Source organism: Podarcis liolepis, assembly GCF_965112155.1.
Source record: "Podarcis liolepis genome assembly, chromosome: 14".
Classification (NCBI taxonomy): Eukaryota; Metazoa; Chordata; class Lepidosauria; order Squamata; family Lacertidae; genus Podarcis; species Podarcis liolepis.
The window spans coordinates 35172156-35190499 of NC_139569.1; positions in this window are offsets into that span (position 1 = coordinate 35172156).

Sequence of the window (18344 nt, forward strand, 5' to 3'; positions counted from 1 at the left end):
GTCCAGGAAGAGCTACAGCAGATGTGGGTTTGAAAGAGAATCCAAATGAAGGGGACTTGCACAGCTCAGTGCAAAACGATATCTGGTGCCCTCCAGATGTTGTTGGACTACAACTCCTGTCATCTCTGTCCATTGGTCATGCTTGCTGAGGCTGATGGAGTTGTGGTTCAGCAATGCCTGAAGGACACCATATTGGCTATGTCTGATATAGATTAATTCAATGGTCTTTCTGGAATAGACATTTCCTCTTTGATTATATACATGAAGATAAAGATGAAAGCTTGTTACAGTTCCAGCCAATTGTTCCCTTTTGGGGGGTGGATGTGCTGCATTCTCCCCAAAGTATATTGTGCAGCAGGTCTAGCGGTATAACATAAAGTGCAGTCTGTGAGGTCACAAAGCCAGGTGTAACAATGGTCTGTGGTCTTTCACAACAAATGGACAAGATGCAAACCAGTCACGATGGAAAGTTCTTGCTCCTCATTTCATGCAATACAGAGAGTTATGTGCTTTCTTAACATCCCAGTTGAAATCAAGGGGATTTTAAAGTGTTTAATGAGGCCAAATGACATCCACTGATGCCCCAACCAAGAGGCATCCTGCATAAGTGGGAACTCAGACTAGTTGTTGACATCGATGGGACTATACGCAATGGATGTGTTTCAGTGGTTTCAGTAGGCCTTCAGCACCATCTTTTTCTATATTGGGTCCACCACTGCATTTCTGGATAATTTGATATACTGGAGACATTCTATAGAATGGTCCAACTATCTGGGCCCATTCCCATCTTTATAATATACATCCTATGGCCAGAGCAATGGGTATATTTCTCTTCTCTCCCTCTGCCTTTCTCTGTATCCCTTCACACTGATATGACTGCCTATGAGAAGGGGAAAGGAGCCCCCCCCCAAAAAAAAACAACACCCACTATATATTTATCTGATTGCTATGTATTTGGGACACCTCTTAAGATATCATAACCAAGGTCAATGGCGTTTTTGGTATAACATCAGATATAACTGGATGCCATTTTGAATCAAGTTGGTGGACTGAGCCTTTCAAAACTCTGCTGATTTAACCAAAGTTTGCATGATGGTTCCTGAGACCAAGGAACATGTTTTCATCTCTGTCTGGATACAGTTGAATATCAGTTTGGATCAGGATGGCAGACCAAACCTTTCAAAATTGCTCTGATTTCAACTACTGATTTCAAAGTTGCACTGATATTTCTGTTTCTTAGAATTCCTGAGCAACACAGAGCATAAGGCTGATATTTTTTCTACAGAAGGCAGCTCAACTTTCCATTACATGCTAGTGACCCAGAAGCAGAACATAGGATGGGGCTTTACAAATAGAGAGGTGGAGTTATGAAGATAGGAGAAGACTCAGTCCTCAAAGTCTACGTATCATCAGTTCAGGGGTACACTTTAACTCTTAATTCATTGATGTATCCTCCAATAGCTCCCTCCTAATAAAAGTTAAGGCTGAACCAAGAATGACTACCAAATACCCTGCCCCATTAGGAGCTATTTTTGTGATTTTTACCCCTGGGGAGGAGTGTACCCTTCAACTTTTCGCCAGTGAAAATAGGGACATCCTATTCCATAATAGGATGGCTTGCAACATATATAAAAACATAATAAAGCATCAAACATTTAAGAACTTTTCTAGATGGGAATGCCTTTAGATGGCTCAGGGGTCAATAACTCCACACCCTCCAACATTTCTCCAACGAAAATAGGGATGTACTGTACTAAGGAAAAGTGGGACATTCTGGGATTAAATCAGAAACTGGGATGGCTTCTGTAAATCCAGGACTGTCCCTGGAAAATAGGGACACTTGGAGGGTCTGGTACTTTTGTGGCAGCAGCAGCAGCATATTTAAAACAACACCATCACTACATGCACACCCCAAAACCCTTTTAGATAGATGATTGCAACAGAGGCCTCCTGTGGCTCTTCATCAGAGCACAGTTAGCCTACCTACAAACACACACTGCATGTCCCCTTTACTTTCTCCAGCATTAATGTGTAGTTGCCATTCACTTCTGTGGGGTAAAGTGAATCTTGCCCTGGTACAGTGGATTCTGTGGAGACATACGCAAAGAGGTCCTTTGCACAGAATACATTAGGTGTCCTTGCAATGTCCAAATCCCCCCTTTGGACACACAAAACCTATCACCGCAATGGGCATTTTGCTAGTGGTGAATAAAGCTTAATTCCATTTCCAATCATGCAGCTTTCTGGTGTAGCACCCTCACACCCACTCTTTAGCTTTACTTTGGGCCAGACTGCTGATATACGTGGTCTTCTCCCCAATCAATGAGGAACTGAAGTGTAGATTGCTTCATCTCTAGAGCTACTCTTCTACTTTCTAATATGGGAAAGAAGCAACCCAGAAACCCCAAGCATATTAAATAGATACATATATAGTACTAATGCTTCCCCCACCCCACCCCACCCCACACAGAGTGCAATAAAATTGGAACATGTTTAATATAGAAATTCAAAGGGGAGGCACAGCTGTCATACCTAAGCATCATTTTCCCCAAATGCCTGGTCATCAACCAGGGAGATGGACAGTCCTGCTGGCATGGAAACCTTCTGAGCACAGCAGGGAGAGCAATCAATGCCCAGTAGGAACTAAATCAATGTGTGTAATTTACACTGCTAGAAATCCTTCAACCTTTTTCTTTTGCCTCCCCCTTCAGAAATAAGATATGTAAAATAGCACTTATACAAGGCCTGCTCATGCAAGAAATTACGTTCACTTTAACAGGAATTTTGAAAAGAGGCTTTTCTCCAGGGGAAAACAACATCACACTTTCATGATGTTATGATGTGAGGCTTTCCCCCCGTTTTTTTAAATGCAAAAGGAATCACTCAAAGATGTGTCGGTGGTACCAGGGAACAGAAAACACAATGAGATGATGTTGGAACAGATAACAGCCCATGAGTGGCCAAGGAACTCCACTTTGTTGGAAAATGTAGCGAGCTCTGGAGATGTTTCAAATATGCATCCAGCAGTCGGAACACAGGAAGCTGCCTGCTGAACCAGACCACTAGTCCAGGGGTGGCCAACTCTCAAGAGACTGCGATCTACTTTCAGAATTAAAAACTGGCAGTGATCTACCCCTGGTTTTTTTTTGGGGGGGGGGGGGTTCAGCTCAAAGTTGCTGAACTGTTTTAGGGAGGAGAACAGCTCCGTTTTTTTAGGGGTTAAAAAAAGCTTTTTGAGGGGACTTCTTTTTGGGATGTGTTAAAGGCAAAGGACAAAGGGGTAAAGTCACTCACAGAAAGATCAGTATGGATGAAAAAAGCAGCACAGAGAAAGCTCCGTCTTCCCTTCCAGAGATCAAATGACAATGGAGGGCAGGACGAGGCGGTGGGGCAGGAGTCAGTTTTAGTGATGCTAAGGAAAGGGAGTCAGAGATCGACCACAATCTACCAAAACCTCACGGAGATCTACCAGTAGATCGTGATGACCTATTGGACATCCCTGCACTAGTCAATTTGCCCCTGTACTGTCAACACTGACTGGCAATCGCTATTCAGAGGACATTCCCAGCCATACCTGGAGATGCTGGGGCCTGAATTGAGGGCCTTCTATGTGCAAAAATGATGCACTACCCACTTAGATGCAGCCTCTCCCCAAGGTTTTCCTTCATCCTATAAAGGAGAGGCAGGACCCACTGTGAATCACGACATCCAGTCCTTCAAGGGGAGGGTCCACAGCTTTGACATCTTGGGGCTGTCATTCAACAGATCAACACTGGAGCTCTCATCAAACATTCATTCCCATTTGCCTCTTTCCAATAGCCCTTCATCTCTAACAATTTTTCATGAGTTTCACAGATACTTGGGGCCTAAATGCACATGGCCTTAATGATGAAATTAGCAACTGCATTGTGGTTTTTAAACCCTTGAATACTGAGCACCGAGAGTGAGGTTGTTTTCTGCATGCAGCATGCTGATATAGCAGGTATAACCCCAACTGTGACCTTGATAAAAGTTCCCCTCCTTTTGCATGGCAGTCAGGGAAGACTCCTATTGGCACCAGGGAAATTTTTTAACCACTGCTGATTGCCACACTGGGTTGGGGGGGGGATTTTTATTTATTTATCAAAATCATAGTGGAGGGGAAAAGAAAGGCTTAAATGTGTCCCTCCCTGCCATTCACAATCGGGGCAGCATGCCTGATATTTAATTGTTGTTGTAACCCACAATGTAATTGCTAATCATTTCATTAACACAATGTGTAGTTATTAGGCTTTTGGCCAGCCAGAGGGCTCCTTCTAATTTCCCAGGCATTTCTTATCATAAATCCCTCTTCCTGCACCCTATACTCCACTGAAAATATAAGAACTCACCCTGCCAAGTCACTTCATTGTTTTTAGGAAATAATTGTGCTTTTGAAATCACAGCAACTTACAATAGTTCAATATTTAAATAAGCAAAAAGAACAAAAACGAAAGCCCTGATGCCAAGAGCCCACAGCTTCGCCATCTCTTGATCACTAGCAAAACCAAAGCAATGCTCAAATGGCAGTTGGAGAGGCGGGTGATTAATCAATGGAATGGCATCCATCTACACACACAGAGAGACTCTGCTTTCATGTCCCAAAGACTCTTTGCAATTTGGTGGTGGCAGTTTAATTTAATGAACTGATCAATTCTTGGCCTCTTCCTCCTTGTGGAGCATCTTCTCAGGGCTTGGCAAGTCCGTCCTGGAGGGCTTGTGTGGGAATGAGGCAGAGATTCCTTCCTCTCATCCACTCATGAGACTGAGCATCTGGTGAGTGGATGATGGGATGGTCTTGATACTAAGATGTGCAAAGAGGTTGGAACTTTAGCATCATGTGTGTGAGAGTGCATTATAAAAATAACAAGTAAGGCCACTGGTCCATCTAACTCCAGATCATATACAAACAGGCCAGCAGCAACTCTCTGGGGTTCAGGCAGGGTTTTCTCCCAGCCCTGCCTGGGGATGCTGGAAATTGAACTCAGAACCTTCTGAATGCAAAACAGAAGCTCTACCACCAAGCTACAGCCCTTCTCTGGCTTTACTGGTTATTCAGTCCCAAGTGGTCAAATTGCAGGAAGACATACTAGGCATGGAGGTTGTTGCATTCTGTTTCCTTGCCATCTATCTGCTTATTTTCTTGTTTGAACACTAGTTCTACAAAGCAGATTCTAGCCATCTTCAGGCATTCTCCATGAAGTGGCACAGCTGGTACAAAAGTGCCACCTCCCCATAATCCCCATTGCCTTCCAATTCATAGAAGGTGAACTTCAGCAGTAGGAAACCCTTTTGGATCTGTGGAGTCATCCTCCACATTTTAGAACCCATCGCATTGTCTACACCGACTGGCACTGGCTGCCCATGGTTCCAGACAGTAGACCTTCCCAGTCCAAGTTGGAGAGTCTTGAGATTGAACCTGGGACCTTCTGGATTTGTGCCACTGAGCTGCCACCCTTTTCTTTGAGCAAGAAGGCAGCAAGAAGGGTGTTTTGTGTGCATGCGTGAAAGATAGCTAATCTCTGCTGCCTCTCCCATGTTTTTAATTAAACAGAACACATGAAAAGTGATGCTGTGGTCACTATTTATGTTCAGGCGTAAGCTTATCCTATCCTATCCTATCCTATCCTATCCTATTCATTTTTAAAAAACCTCAGTTTCTCCCAATAACAGGGTATAGCTTCACATTTGCATACCTAAAATGAGAGGAAGGATTAGGGTATCCAGCCTTATGTAAATGCATCCTCCATGAGGACATGCAAGTAGCTTGCTTATCCCTCAGGGTGATGGACTCCAGTTTGAGACCACAGGAGCCGTTTTTGACTACTGAAATAATAATTTCAGCAATGTCAGCCAGTCTTCATCATTTTAACTAGCTAGTTCTTGCTTCATTTAACACTGAAACTATATTCCTAGGGATGCAAACACAAGGGAGCCTTGAAAATTGTATCTTACAAGAGGTTTACCAGAGTCATAGAGTCTAAAATTGCAGGTTACATGGAAAAATAAAGCAGGGATATGTTTCAGAGGGAAACTCATGCTGATTTAAAGGCATTCAGCCCACAGCATTGGGTTTGGGTAAGTCTCGAAACTGAGCCTTGGCAAGTGGTTGTTCCTCAGTTTAAGCTTCTGCTATTTAAAGGTGTGGCTGATACCAATCTATCTTGTAGGAATAGTTGTATTTGGGGCACAAGTTAATGAAGGAAAAACACTTTGTGGATTAAAAGTTTGGAAGGGAGGACTGAGGCACAGGGAAACACAAGTCCACCCTCCCATCAGCTTCTCTGACCCCTTCCTCACACTCAGCTTTCCCTTGGGGCAGAATGGGAAACATTTTCCAAGCTAAGAGCCACATTTGGTCATGGACGACTTTCTATGGGCAGGGGGTAAAAGTGGGCAGAGCACTGGATGTGATCCTGTTGACTGCATTCCAGCCACATGAAACTCAAAGGGCTCTACACACCCATACAACTCTCCAGGCAAGCTAAGGGGCATTGTCACAGTTCAAGCACACATTCCAGACAGAGAGAAGCACTTAAGGAGGGCGCAGGGCAGGGCTGATGAAGGTGTCCCTTGGAGAGAGGAGTGTGTGTTGGCAAGTGAGAGTCCCAAGAGTCAGATAGAGAGGACCCTGGGACCTTTGTTTGCTTAATCACATCTCTGCCCCATACAGAAATAAATAGGAGGTAAGGGTATCTGCTTTTAATTTTGAAATGGGATGGCCACTTAACTATCCCATACCACTACATGACACCTTAATCCCCCCCCCCACTCCAACCTAGTCCCAATACTGGAAGTGAGCATAATTAAGAGCCAAAAGTTTGGAGCAATAGATTGAAGAATGTTAAAGCTAGGGAGAGGGCTTAACACTGCTTCCCAGGGCATTTCCCATTTTTCATGGGAGGAGGGCAGGCATGTGATTAATGAAAGGTGGCATATCTAATTTGGCCCTGAGCAGTCCACTATGTGAGAGCCTCAGTGTAACAAATTGGTCTGCAGTATCTTTAGCAATTGTTTTGTACCAGGACTATCCAACCTGGTGCCTTCCACCTTCCATCAGCCCAACCCACCACGGTGAGTGGTCAGAGTTTATGGAAGTTGTATTCCAGCAGCATCTGGACAGCACCACATTGCCTACTTCTGATTTACATGCTTTCTCCTTGACTAGCTTGCATTGAGAACTAGCTTGCTGCTGTCTCAGGCTTTTGTGAAAGTCTTTCACTGCTATTCCTTGAACTATGTAAATTTCAGTGTCTATTTACCAGTCACCCTGGTGGAGCTGGGTTCCACCAGGGTCCTAATACTCAACACTTCCCATCCTTGTTTTTCCCTCCACAAAAATGATATATAAAGTTACCGCCAGAACAATAATAACTATATTTATGCATGGTTTGAATTTTGTTTCCCATGAATCTTCTTTTTAGATAGGAATGCAGTCAAAAGCTATAGAAATTGTTTTAGTACTGATTAGTCAAGAAATGCAAGCATATTGTTTTAAATGCAAGCATCACTGTATTAAAACTTTGTAGCCAATTGTCCCTAGCATCCAGCTTTCAGTGTGAAATAATGAATAAGTAAGTCACTCCCAAAATGTATGGAGCACCCTGTTCAACTGGACTATTTGGATGAATTGGACTTTCTTACTTTCAATTTTTTTGTGTGCAGAACAGATCTAGCGCACATAACCCTGGTTTTCAAAAGCAAGCAAAGGTTAAATAAGAGTGAAAGAGTGTCACACAATGAACCACCTAAAGAAATCATACACATCTGGGCAGGCAGCCACCAGTGCTTACAACAATTAAGAGCCTTTGCAAAGGAAATATGGAATGTGATTGTAGTTTCATTTAATTAAGCAGGGGGACCACTGTCCGTGGTGCTGAACATGCCAGCACCCAATTAAATGGTCTCAGGAACATGCTGCCTTTGAAACCTGAGATCAGAACAAACCTGTCTGACAGAGCGAAGGCTCAGCCATTACCCACAGATGGTGCATGACAGCCTGCCTCTGATAATGTTTACTTCAATGGCCATTTTTAAGCAGAGCTGTCTGGAACTGATGTTTCCAGTGCTGGAGTCTTCCCAGCGATGAATACAGAATCACCCTGCAGCTGTGCTTGCCATGTTGCAAAAATCTAGGTGCAGGCAGGTCATTGAAACAACCTGGTTGCCTGGCTTCCAATGAACACCCTCCCCCCCTTACTGGCCTTAGGCAGGCACTTTTTGGAGATGCAAGGACTCTACAAGTTTTAGAAGCAGCAGCACTCTTAGTCGACTGTTTTCCCACCTCACTCACAGTCTCAGAGACATGGCCAGCTTGCTCCCATGGAAAATGTTGCTAAGCAACATGGACTTTGTGGAAGATCTAGCTTCAAGTCAACTGTCCGTAAAATGGTAACAAGCCACCATGTGTGGTTCTTGCAAAGGAATATCAGGAGGCTGTGAAGCATATTTTGAAAGGTACCCCAGAACTTCGATCCTATATAACAAGGATAATATGGTACTATCTTATACAGCAACATGCCCAGATGTTGTTGGACTTTAAATCCCATCCATCCCAGGCAGCATACGGATGATGGAAATTGTAGTCCTACAACAGCTGGGGCAAGGGTACCATGTTGTTATATACTAATAACAAGCCCGTTCTCTCAGTGTGGATCCTTATGTAGATAAAGTAATGTCATCTACACAGAACAGGGAGGTATCAGCTAAGGTTTGCAGAAGTACAAAACGATTGAAGGAGGGACATATGGGACACATTCAAAATATCACATTGAGGGCTCAGCATGTTCAGTGACTAAGGAATGCTGGCCATCTATTGGAGGAGAAATGGAAAACTGGAGTATGCTAGAAGGGGGTGTGGCCAGCCAGATAGAACCCTGAACAGAAACACTATGAAAGGCAATCAGTGTTCCTGTTTTGGCTAAGATGCACTGATATGTGTGTGCTCCTATTTGCACGGTATGGATGTCTTCAATGTCTTGCAATTGTGATTTTGTAAACTGCTTTGGTGGGACATCAGCTTGCATGTGCAAAAATGGGCAAGGAAGAAGACTTCACTGATCCCCTGTACATATCACTTCAGTTTTAAGAAACCCTTTTTGAAATTAGAGCAACACTTGCAAGTCTAAAAGGTTTATGTAGTAGTTCTGTCCATTAGCACTAATTGACCTTTAACGTGTGAAAGTGCCAGTTTGGGCTCCTATAATGGGCTTTTTGCTCATTCATTGTCCATAACCAAGGGAGGCTCGCTGCGCTAATTAGGCACATCTTTCACACGGCATGGCTTGAGCATGACATTCGTTCTTTACTTGGGCACTATGGGAGGCTTTGTATATTATGCATGGATGCTTTAGAAATGCTCCACTGTATCAGAATGTCTTGAGAGAGGAAGGGAAAGTATAAAGTACAGCATGTGCATATCATTTATTTAGACGTTGAAATGCCCTTCAGATAAAGACATCAAGGAAACCGAGCAACCACAAAGTGAGAGATAACATCGTAGCATGGAACAAAAAGAGACATAGGAAGATGGAAAGGATACAGAAGGAAGTGTGAGACTGTTCTTGGCAAGCAATGAAGCAAGGTGACCCTATGCATAAATACCTGAACTAGCATTAGTCAATATAATTTAAAATGACAAAGGAGGAAGAGTGACTGAGACGGCAACTGTGGTGGAGGAGGAGAGTTGTTTTGGTTGGAATAAATGTGCAAGGCAGAAGAAAATCAGTTTACAGCCAACTGAAATGTGTGGTATCAGAAGAAGCAATAAAATGAAAGCTGGAAGGGGAAGCATAAAAGCTGAAAGCACAGCTAAAGAGGAGAAGCTGGGATACTCTTGGAGATACACACACCAGGGAGCAGAATGAGAGCAACATGAAAGACTTGGGCTGCATCATTAAATGGGTTAGTGTGATATAATGGTTAGAGAGTCAGACTAGGACCCGGGAGAGACCGGAGTTCAACCCCACTCAGCCATGAAGCTCACAGGGTGACTTGTTTCTTAGTTCAAATCTCCTTCACAGGGATGTCGTGGTGGTTAAATTAGGAGTGGGAGACACTTGAGTTCCTTGGAGAAAAAGGTGGGATACAAATGCAATAAATATATGAATAAATATATCCAAGTCTAGAGGGAAGAAGAAGAAGAAGAAGAAGAAGAAGAAGAGGAAGAGGAGGAAGAAGAAGAAGAAGAAGAAGAAGAAGAAGAAGAAGAAGAAGAAGAAGAAGAAAGTACAATACGGCCTTTCCCAACCATCTTCATTGGCAAGCTAGAATGGATGAATATAGACTGAGGTATATCAAGGAAAGGCTCATAGGAAAATCAATAGGTCACCCAACAAATAACAACCACAGTGTGTGATACATGGTGGCCCTCCCACTTTTCTAGGAAGCCCCTTCTATAAGATGTAAGCATTGCATAGCGGTGGCTTCACAGAAAGAAAACAGCAACTACCAAAAGGGGAACTGCTGAGACTGTCAACACCAAACCCAACTGACCACAGCAGAGAAAGGCAAAAGGGACAGACATTTCCACCGTCCCCAATGGCAGCCAAAAGTTTGGCCCTCCCTGCCATTAGAACCCCCTTTCATTATAATCAGGCAGTTGCCTATCTACTGTCTTGTTGGCACCTATTGAATATTTTCCTTTATATAAATAATTTCATTTCATTTTGGGATGTTTCGCTTTAAAGGTGATTGGAAAAGGGAATGTATTAAATGGGTGCCTAAAAGACTGCAAAGGTGGTACGTGTCAGATATGCAATGAGAGGAAGTTCCAAAAGTTATACCATGCTATCTATCTATCTATCTATCTATCTATCTATCTATCTATCATCTATATCATCTATCTATATGTATCTATATCGACTATCCATCTTTACGCATTTTAAAATGATATTCCATGACTTTAGTCTGAAAGGTCACATTCCACCCTACCATTTCAGGGTTCTACCACTCCTTTATGTGCATATATAGTTCAGACCATAGTCACTATATCCCACTTCAGAGCCACAAGAAACTCTCAAGGAGACTTTTAAAAGATCCTGAAAATAAGATCACATTCCAGTTTGATGCAGGAACAAAGATTGCATGGTGTCTATATGGGACCTAGATCGTCCAGTCTCTCCCTGGTGTCATTCCAGGTAGCGCTCTCTCGCTCTCTCCCTCTCTCCCTCCCTCCCTCCCTCCCTCCCTTCCTCTCCCCCTCCCTCCCTCTCTCAGATTTATCAATCCTACAAACTCACCCATTGCAAAGGCACTTTAGAGATGGCAAAAGATGCATAGCAAGGCTATTTGTACAACTAAATCTGAACCATCATATTTTTATCTCTTTGTAACGAGTCCTGAGATTTCTCAGATTAAATTTCCTGGAAACACTGCTGGATCTGAAAAGAGATTTCAAGCAGAAATACTTACAACTCAGTGGCAGATTTTTTATGGTCAAGCCACTTTGCGCTCACAAAGAATACAAAAGCCAGCCATGGACTTCAATGAATGGGATGGGGTGGGGGAATAATAACAGCTCCTCTACAATGACTCCAAAACCCATAGATTGGCTTCAGCAGGAGGAAACTTGTGTGCTATGACATTTTACAGCATCAATAATTCAAGGAGAGAGGAAATCTGATTTGCTGAACATTAGTGCACAGATGTCTCAGGAAAATGCAATGCCGATTACCTTTTAAATGAGGCTGTTAGCTTGTGTTTGGTATTTTGTTCTTTGGTGACTGGCGAATCAACAGCTTTGCAAAACCCCAGGGTTGCAGCCTGTGAAGTAGGCTTATATGTGAAACCTTTTCTCCTCTATGGTTCAAGGTGATCTGGCTTGCAGAAAACGCCAGGCACAGGCAGTGCTCCAGCTAGACAGGGAAAGTGGGACTCAACCTCTTACAATATCTGATGTCCCTCTTATTAGAATTTTAGGAGGCTATAGAAGGTACAATTTGGTTAAAACAGGAGGGAGCTGTGGGGTGTGTGTGTGTTTATGTGTATGTTGGGGATTTCACTACAGATACCTCTACTTCCTACCGCTCACCAAAGTTCAAAAAATGATCAAATCGAACATTGGGGTTCTTTTTAAATTGTCAGCAAGCAAAGTACTGAATACCAGCTGCTGGGAATCACACCTGGGAAGAGTGCTGTTATGCTTCTATCCAGCTTACAGGGTTCCCACAGGCATCTGGTCGGCCACTGTCAGAAGAGGATGCTGCCACAACTATTATGGTACAGTGGACAGAATACTCAATAAGGATTGCAGGGGGCACAGTTCAAATTCTTACACAGCTATGAAGTTCACTGTCTGTTGTTAGGCCAGCCAATTGCTTTCAGACACCTCTCAGGGTATGGGTGAAGATAGAATGGTGGTGGTTGTATGACCATATACACTGGTTCAAGCTCCTTGGAAGAAGGACAGTATTGGGGGAAATGGACTGCTACTAACAACACACTTTGCATATGTACAGCTTAGGTGGTGAGCAAAGGCACCAGAAGCTCTGGTTTCAAGTTCAAACTGGGGTTGCAATTAATATGTACCATTTCTGTATTCCCTTTGAAAGACACATTCAACTCAGCTGAACAAATTAAAGTGGGTAGGAAGTATTACTATTCATGCTTGTGGGCAATGCTTCATGCAACCAAGGGCAAGAACCTGGGTGACTTGGGAAGTGGACATGAAAAGTGTTAAGTTGGAGGAAGACGTGGCTGACATACTGAGAATTCCCATTCCTGGGGCAAAAACCACAGATTGTGTACTGCAGGTAGGTGCCTTGAACAAGCAGCAGTCATGAGAACATGAGCTCTGAACCTATGATGAAAAGTAGAGAACACAGGCACAATAAGTTGCCCCATTCTGTTAATTATGGGTAATAATTAACAGAATTATTCTTCCTTTTCTAAGAAGAAAAGGGAAACGGTGTGTTTCACAAATATTTTAATAAGCAGCAAAAGGCAGCCCCCCCTTTTGTCTATTTTTCTAGGAATGCTCAGGAAAGGACAAAAGTTCATATTTAGGGGTCATGCTGAAAAAGTTTGTTTCCTTTCACATCCATTGTTGCTTGGCTATGTCACCCATGCCACCAGTCAAGGAAGCACTGCCCTTACTCTAAATCAGCCTAGTTTGCCTTCAGCAATACTAGCATGTAATAAAATCTGACCTAAAGTTATCATACCACTATGTGATCCCTGATTAGCTAGAACCACCCTGTCAAGTTGAAGGCTGCTACTAAAAGAGGGGAGGGGAATGGTATTGAAGGTGCAGAGGAGAGTTTTTTTCAACAGGGGGTGGAAAATGTTTCAGAGCAGCTCCTGAAAAGGATTAGTTCTAAATCAAAATGAAGGGCTACCTGTTGCAGCATTAACAATAAAGCACTTGCGCTGCTCAATGATAATTTAGATCTAAATTATACTACTTACAAAAGGTCACAGTTGTAGCACTTTTCAATGGGGAAAATAATGTTCTATTAAGCCAACGTAACAGCATGCATGGAATGTGCAGGAAAAAAGTAAAATATTCATTGCAGAAACTGCATTCTAAAATATGCAATGCCAGTGGCAGTGTGGCAGTATGGCAGAGGGAGGCAAAAATAGAAACAGAAATAAAGGAATAGGCACCACACAACTAGAGTAGGGCAGCTCATTCCATGTCAGTTTCACACATGCTCATTAGTAAATCTGTTCCATTAAGTTTCTGTTATCTATTTGTGATTTATTTTTAAAAGCATGAAATTCACATTATTTAATTTTTCTCACAAAGCACTTATTTTGTATGCATTTTAATCTTAAAATGTGTATTTTAGATGCATTTTGTTACGGGGTGGGTTTTTTGTGGGTTTTTTGAGCTAAAAATCATATCACAGCATTCAGCAACCTGCAAGGAAATTAGAGATAACTGTATGTCAGCCCAGGGATTTCAAGTCAGGTTGCTTCACTTTAAAAAGCTTGAGCCCTAGGTTGGAGTCATCAACTAGCTTTCAGAGATGAAGTCCTTTACCCTCAGAGAGATAAGCCAATTGTCACTCCCGTGGTTGCCCTGCTTCTTTCAGCAATGTTCGTCTGGGTTCTCTTTATATGCACAGTGAGAAGCACTTGTCAGTAGCAAAGAATATTTCACCATCTTGATTTACAACACCTTGAGGGGATTAAATGGGATGGAAGGGAAGGAACAAGATAAACTGCCTGTAAGTTCAGCAGAGCAAACAGTGTCAGTTCAGCGAGACCTTACTTGGGTAAGGTCAGCTTTGCCCACTCCTGGGACAACTTCCCATGACCTTTAATTTCTGGGGGATTGGGAGAATGGAACTCCCATGGCTCCAGGTAAGAGTTGCAAGAGACCGCCCCTCACCCCCCACGCACCTCACCAAAGCATCACAATGAGCTCTGCTGTAAAATTCACTGCACAGAGGTTAATCTAGATGTCAACACTGCCTGACAGCGGTGAAATTACTCCAGGGTAGTGCTCCTTCTGAAGTCTTAATATAACAGTCAATTCCATCCTGTCTGCAGGAAATGAAAGTTTTCTGCTTTGCGCGCCGATTCATTCAGCACCAATTTCCTCGCAGTTTGAAGTCCAAACTGTTTGTGGTCTTGGGATTCACCTCACATTAAGACTTTCGCTTGGTTTGAAATGTCTGATCATCAGGCAAGAAGGCACCATGAGACTGGATGTTTGACAAGAAGAGAAGGGCATGGTTCACAATAGCATATAGTTAAACTGTGGAACTCACTCCAACCCAGAGGCAGAGAGGGTCACCAACTGGGATGGTTTCAAAAGTGGATTAAGCAAATTCTCGGAGGAGAAGGCGATCAGTGTTTACTAGCCACAATGCTTATGTTCTACCTCCACAAGTTAAAGGCAGTAATGCTTCTGAATACCTGTTGCTGGAAACTACAGGATGGCAGAGTGTTCCTGTGCTCAGGTCCTGCTTGCAAATTTCCCACAGAGATCTGTTTGGCCACTGTGGGAACTAGATACTAGATTAGATAGGTCAGTGGCCTGCTCTGGCAGGCTCTTATGTTCTTAAGTGTAGGCCTATTGTGTGGGGTAGGGTGGGGAATGAGGGACAGCAGAACTAGTCTTTCCACTAATAACAAACTCAAACTTTGTGTCAGTTTCCCCCTTGTTTTAATGGGATCATTTTATTGAACATTGTGATTACTGGTGTTTAAATTTTAATGTACATAAAAAATGCAAAGAACACTGGGGTAAAACTCTTTAACTTCACATCCTAGTTTTGTATGTGCAGGGAGATTTCTTTTAATATGTATCCATGACTCCCACCCCCATTATAGTACAGTCCAGTGAAAGTTGTACCACATGACTATTCTGATTTTTTTAAAAGTGTCCCTTAAACTATCTAAACATCAGGCAGCAACTTCCCAGGGAGTAGAGAACCTGAACAAGAGAGTGAGATTTGAGATTGTTCCACCCTCCTGCTGTTCTGATTTCTTTCAGAAGCATTGTAGTTGGCTCCCGCTAAGAAGCCAGTAGCTTCAGCGATGGTGGGGGGGAGGAACACCTCTTCAGAAGAACTGCTGCTGTTTAGGCCATAAGATCACTTGCTTTGTTGTCATTGGCAGATTAGACCCCACAGGGAAATCCTACATGCAGATGACAGGCAAAGATTGGGGTTGCCTGTGCTGGTGTCAGGCCTTATTTGCTTCACCTCCCCCCCAACCAAGAATGCTCAGGTCAGTTGTTTATAGAAAAGTGAGGGGGAGCATGAAAAGGAGGCCATCTGATTGGTCTGAAGATGGCTCTGAAATTGGGGCCAATGGGGCGTTGAAGGTGGCAGAAATGAAAATGACCTATCAGGTAACCCAGTCTGCCTCCCGGAGGGCAAAGTGAAATTGTTCTCTGTGGTATGTTTGCTATCCCTGTGTTGGCTTTAAGTTACCGACGTAGCAAACAGCAATATTTTTGCAACTTGCATTGGGAAAACAGTCCCGAGTCAGATATAAGTATAGGAAGAAATCAGGGGGGGGGGGACTATAAAGAGCATTTACTGAGTCAAGGACATCTGGAATCAATTGCTTCATCCTGCCAGAAGTGATGGATACAAAAGTGGTGCTGGACTCACAGGGCTTGAAGAAGAGACCCAGTGGGAGAGGTATAGATTTGGTAATTCAGCAAGGTGGACCTCTGGTCTCTCCAGGTTCTGTGGGACTCCAATATTCATTGACCCCAGCTAGCATGACTAATTGTCAGGGATGATGGAAGCTGCAGTCCAGTAAAATCTGGAGGATGAAAGGTTTCTCACCCTGCCCTGTTCTATCGGCTGCAAGACAGAACCTCACAAATGCTACAGACAGGAATCCTTCTGGTCATAAGAACCAGGTGATCCTAGAGAGTCAAGGCAAGAGAACCTGTTATAGAGTTTTACCTCCAACACACACTCAGCCTAGCCAACTCATCACTATTGGAAACATCTCCCAGTGGTACCCCTACTTCTCTGACATCCAGATATTTGCTGCTCTTCCAGCTGTTGGCACCTGGGTTTGTAAACACTAGGCTCTGGTGCCCAAGAGCCTTTAAATCAGAGCAGTTTGCCACCTAATATGCACCAGGCGTACCAGCCCCATGTGAAAGACCTTACCAAGAGCATTCTAGGATACCTCACCCTTACATTACAAAGTGCAGATCTACCTGATTAGCTGAGCAATGTCTGCTTTGGTATGTCTTGTTGCCGGAGAATCTGCATAACAAGGAAGTTGAATCTGGAGAAGGCGATCAAAGGCTTTACCAAAAACAATAAAACAATTGGAACTTTGTGTTTGCATGTTGCCAGGGGATGGGATTCTTTTAAGGAACACTGTAATAATTTTAAACTAATGTCCATGTAGCCTGGCAATGTGAAGAGTAATTATATTGGATCTATCCATTGTAATAGTACAAGCAGTAACTGAAATATGAACAGCTGATGGAAAAGGATAAAGGAAACAAATAATTAATGATAAAATGTTAAACTATTTTAAGTAAAGGGTTGGGAAGTAATGTATGTAGTATGATGTAACAAGAAGGGAAACACCGCAAAACAGGGTAGGAAGTCCATTTTAATTGGATGTAATGTTGTTTATTTTTTTTGAAAACTAATAAAAATTAATTGGCAAAAAAGGAAAGACATATGAAAGTGTGACAGCCTTGAACTGGTGGGAATTGCAAGAACCAAATGACAAGCCATGTTTTAGTGCCTGCATTCAAAATGCAGTGGAATCGGTGCAATACAAATCAATTATATTTGCCTAGAACTGACCGGATGCATGTGGCCATGGCCATGGCAAAAGGTTGCAGAATTTACATAGGAAGCTGCCTTAAACAGAGTCAGACCACTGGTCCATCTAGCTGAGTATCTTCTACACTGTCTGGCTTTGGCTCTCCTAAGATTCAGACTGGAGATATTCCCAGCCTTACCAGAAGATGCCAGAAATTAAATCTGGGACTTTCCATATGCAAAATGGATGTTCTACCACTGAGCTATAGCCCTTCCCAATATTCACAGAAACCAAAGACCCAAATTACACGTGATCTTAACTGCACAGTTCTGCCGAGCACAGATCCTCATACATTCTTTTTTTTTTTGGGGGGGGGGGTTATCTGGATTTGGGGTCCACACCTGCAATGAACATTGAAAAATGAACAAAATATGTAAAAAGGTATTTAAATACTATATAAATAAACATCTTATCCTCATATATTTCGACTAGATTAGATTAATTCAATTTATCTAGCGCTTCACACAAAAGGAGCCCCAGAGCGATTTACAAGGACACCAACATTCAATATGCAATAATAAAAAATCCATTAAAATGAAACGAATACACTAAAAGGGTTTATCCGCAAAAGATGCACAGTATGTAGAAAAGCCAATCCAAGCCACAATGTCCTATTTGCAAAGGCAGATGGATGCAGTCAACTTCTCTTCACATTTAAATGTCCATACACATCTACAAAATTCAGTTCACCTTGATGACAGGGCAGTTAGGATCTCCTATAAGTGAAAACATATTCAACTGATGTGGAAGATAATGGCTGTACACTAGGCAAAAAACTTACGGAGGTAGATCTGCAATACCTCAACTGGCTGAATGACAGCTGAGCTATCTCAAATATAAGCTGTCAGAGTAATGACGTAAAAGCAGAGGTATGGAACTGTTTTCCACCTGGGGGCCATATTCCCTTCTGGGGGCCACATACAACTGATAGGCAGGGCCAGAGGCAAAAGCGTAAATAAAAGCAATTAATGTTACATTTTATATTTGACCAGAGGCCAGTTTCTACACTCCCCTCTCTGTCCTCCATCTATGGAAGTAGGAAATACCAGCCAATAGGAGTACAA